The sequence below is a fragment of the Calidris pugnax genome, unplaced genomic scaffold (assembly GCF_001431845.1).
Source record: "Calidris pugnax isolate Ruff unplaced genomic scaffold, ASM143184v1 scaffold285, whole genome shotgun sequence".
NCBI classification, from domain to species: domain Eukaryota; kingdom Metazoa; phylum Chordata; class Aves; order Charadriiformes; family Scolopacidae; genus Calidris; species Calidris pugnax.
The window spans coordinates 235,233-239,489 of record NW_015091000.1 but is presented as its reverse complement, the minus strand read 5'-3'; the positions used below and the strand labels follow the sequence as shown (position 1 = coordinate 239,489).

Here is a 4,257-nt window from a genome sequence, read left to right as displayed (position 1 = left end):
AAACCTTACAGTCACACCAGCAGCGAGATTTTTTTTTTTTTTTTTAAATCACTCTTAAACAGCCTATTTTCTAGCTTTTTTTTTTCCTCCCCTTTTTCTGTAGAAGGAAAATAAACCCAAGCAGGGGTTACTGAGGTTTCTCAGCTTTTACCGCTTCTTAAAAGTCCATTAAAAAAAAAATAAATCTGTCTTTAACTGCGAATTCGAAAGCGTTTTCAGTCACACAAAACCAACACAGGCTGGAGAACTTTCAAACTTTTCCTTGTCAGAAGGAAGGGGGAAAAAAACCACACAATAAATTATGAAAAAGCATAATCCTTAACTAAATTTCCTGTTTTGTGTCTCAGCATTAACAGTGTGCCTGAATTTCCTCTTTTTTTTTTTTTTTTTTTCCTCTTTTAACATCACAGCCAATCCCTACCCACCCATTCACCAACAACCCCCAGCCTAAATTCCTGGAGGTTCCAAGCCTGTTGGAGTTGGAAATATCAGCTGAATCCATAACTCATCCCCAGGAAAAACCCAGCTCCTCCGCCCCGTAAAATAAAGATTAAACATCCTCAGGCCGCGGAACCGCTCCTCTCGCCAGCAGCCGCACCAGGAATTAACCAGCCATCTCTATATTCACCCTTTTCAAAGAAATTTGCTGTCCTGACCATTTTTAGTTGGTTTTTAAAGGAGTTGTGGGTGCTTTGGAGGAGCAGGAAGGAGGGAGGCAGCGCGATTGCGCAATGTTTTAAAGTGTTTATCAAATTGAACGGGGGGGAGAGAAAATTTACATCCCAGAAACTTGAGACACGCCGCACCAGGAATTAACCAGCCATCTCTATATTCACCCTTTTCAAAGAAATTTGCTGTCCTGACCACTTTTAGTTGGTTTTTAAAGGAGTTGTGGGTGCTTTGGAGGAGCAGGAAGGAGGGAGGCAGCGCGATTGCGCAATGTTTTAAAGTGTTTATCAAATTGAACCAGGGAGAGAAAATTTACATCCCAGAAACTCGAGACCGTGGCGAGCAACTTTCACTTTCAGAAATAGCCTTTCAAATGAAAACACGGTCTCGCTGCACAACGGGCCTGTCTGTTCTGGTATTTTAATAAAAAGGGCCTTTTAAGCAGCAGATCGCAGGGGACTCCCGGGAGCAAAGTGCCCATCGCACGGGGCCACCTGGGCCAGATGCTCCCAGCTGGTGCCCAAAAGCAAGGTCTGGTTCTTCCAGAGCTCTCTAAATTCCAGCCATTTAGCTTTAAATGCAAACTAAGTGGGTAAATCTAAGAAAAAATTAATTTTCTTTCAGAAAAAAAGCACTCTCCAGCTCTGCTGGTCTGTCCTTACTGCGAGAGGGTCAGACCACGGATTTTACATTTTCTTTTAGTTTTGCTCCCTTCCCAATTTAATTTCTTCTGACATTCCACACCTCAAGCTGGGAAACCCACCCCAGAGAAAGAGAATATATCCCATTATCTGGCAACAGGTGAGAAGAATGAACCAACACACGCTGGCCAAGGACAACAGAGAGGCTACAAGAGGGAAATTCCCAAACTGGCCACACGCACAGGAACCCGCTGACGGATTTCTGGTCCGTGGAAAAAACGATAAGACAATAGGAGTGATATTTGGGCAGCTCCAGAGAGCTTCCCACCTCCGAGTTCAACTCTTAGACCTCGGTGCCCCAATTCCTTCAGCTTCTTGTAAAGATGGGGCAACCAGCATGGGATCTACCAGCCCCTCCCAGGGCAAGAAGGTGATTTATTTTTTTTTTGGAAGTGAGAGCTTGAGTTCTGCCTCCTCGCGAGGACATCAAAGGAGAACTTTCCCCAGCTGCTGGCGAGTGGAAAAGTGGCTACTTCGAGCCCCACACAAACCAGCCCATTCTACGGGCGACTGGTTGGGCCCTGGCCAGCCCTGGGGCTCCGCGGCGTCACCGCTCACGCGCGAGGAAGCAGAGAAGGGCATTTACCGGCACTAAAGACGGGTGTTTTCCAAAGGGAAGAGCGTCCAGTCCCTCCGGAGCCCGGTCCAGGGACACACAGCAGGACCACAGGGCCGGGAGCGCGCCTCGTTAACGCTAACGAACTTCAGGGCACGACAACCTCCCGGCGCAGGGCAGAGCGGTTATCTCCGTTATGCAGATAAGGAAATAAGGCAGGAAGGCAGAAGTTGGGGCGGCCAGAGGGGAAGTGTGATGAGCAGAGGACAAACCTCCATCTCCCCGGGCACACGCTCCTCTCCCGGCCACCCCGTTATCCTTCTTGCCTGCTCTAACCCAGAGAGGTCAGTCTCCCCGAGCTGCCATTCCCCTGCCTTCAAAGGGGGGTGAACGCCTTCCTAAGGCAACTCTCCATGTCAAAAAAGCACTAATTTCCTTAAGTAATAGCAGTTCAATACCATATCCAGGGATAAGATGGACCCAGCAGGAAAAGGGGTAGGTAACGCTGAAACGTGCCTCCTGTGTAAATCATTAAAATCCACAACAATGCTCCAGCCACACAAAAGAGCTATTTCCATTTGTTTCGCAGCTACAGATGGCAGAAGAAAACCTCTCAGACAATAAGCTCTATTTAAACATATCGATCCAGCTTTTTTGGTGCTGTTCCCCCCTCCTCCTCCCTCCCATCCTGGCTACAACCAGAAGATGATAAATGGCACCGGGGGGGTCACGGAGCTGCCCTGCCTTTGCTTCGTGATGGTGGAGCTGAGTTGGGACCCCAACCCAGCAGCAAGGGGCTCGCCTGCCCGTGCCCCCCGGGACATCCCACGTAGCAGACAGAGAAAGACACACAAAACCTCTCTGTGGGGTGAAGCTCTGACTCCCCAAGCCCTACGTGCTCAAAAAGCCAGTCCACGGAAAGCAGCGTGTTGAGAAAAAACCAAGCAATTACCTAAAAGGTCTGGGGTTTACTCGCAGACCCAAGACTAAATATCGAGTTACTGACTTCTGTGGTCAACCACAAGTCAGCTTCTCTCCTGGTAGTAATCACCGCAGGTCTGCTTGTCCGGGTCAGTTTTACAAGAAGCCCACAGCTATAACCAAACCTGAAGGTCCTCAGTTTCCCACCCCCTCCCAGAAAAACCCATTAAAGAGAATTCAACACCTTAAAAGCCACAAGAACTTCTTGCCTCATTTACGAGCAGTAACGGAGAACGTGTCTGAGGGCAGAAGGCAGCTCTGTCCCACACCATTTGGGTTTTGTTTAAGGCCACACCTGAGGGGAACGGCCCCGGAGGGAGGTAAATCCAGCAGCGTTGAAGAAAAGGAGCTGCAGGGAGCAGGAACCCAGCCCCAGCTCCAGAACCAGGCGCCGTGACACCTCCCAGTCCCTGCTCACCTACGCAGCACACGCTTTCCCTCCCTCACCCTCCTAAAGGACACCCGCCACTATCCGGCTTTTCATTCCGCACCTCGATTTGGGAAACGAGGAGAAGGAGGAGAGGGATCTCTCCCTTTGTCTGCGGCACCCACTTATCTCCTCTACTTCGCTCTACCTCAATAACACAGAAAATCCAGACCCTGCAGCCACCCCTCCTTTATGTAATTCACTAATGTCTCCAAAGTACTGGCCAGACCGGGCAGGCTACCATTACCATCCCTCGCTGGCCATCAACTCCACCAGTTATTTATCCCTCCTCTTCACAGCCTCTCCAGACCAACCCGCCCTTAACTCTCACGCAGGAAAAAAAACAAGTAGATTAGATGATATTAGAGCTTCTGACGAGCTTCCCAACCTCCTCTTATACCCCCGAAAAGAGGGTCTAGACCCACTCCCCATTAAGTCACCCAACTTCCAAAGCCAGCTGGTCCTCAACAGCGTCTCTTGTCGATTATGGTTGCTCCTTTTTGCTTCATCCACCTGAAAACCTGAGACTCCCCCTCTCCATCCCAGCTCCAGCCCCACTGCCTGCCCTTCCCATCACGACAGCCTCTTCCACCCAACACCCTCCTGCTGCTCCTCACCCAAAGATCTCCCCCAAGAGAGCTCAGCCTCTCCTTGCGTCCCCCCCAAACACACCCCCAGGTCATCTCCTCACACAGAAATTACACACCCCCAGCCCACCAGCCCCCCGTGATCCCATCAGACACCCTCCCAGCTTCTCCTCCCTACCCTTCCCCCCTCTACACAACCTCCAGCACCCCCAGAGCCCTCCTCATGTCCCCCCCAGGGCCTCTTGACCCCCAGACCACCCCCTGCCCCCAGGTCACCCCTCTGACCTGCCATGGGGGTCCCCTTCTCCCACCCCTGCACCCCAGGACCCCCCCACC

The 4,257-nt window shown here is 50.9% G+C and overlaps 1 protein-coding gene across 1 annotated transcript in view; it reads right to left on the bottom strand.

The window, feature by feature from the left end:
- Positions 1–2,106, bottom strand: part of GNG7 (guanine nucleotide binding protein (G protein), gamma 7) — a 72,075-nt gene extending 69,969 nt beyond the window's left edge. The window contains exon 1 of the mRNA XM_014955557.1: positions 1,957–2,106. The gene's annotated coding sequence lies outside the window, so the exon portion shown is untranslated. The remainder of the gene's footprint in view (positions 1–1,956) is intronic.
- Between the last annotated feature and the right edge of the window lie 2,151 nt (positions 2,107–4,257).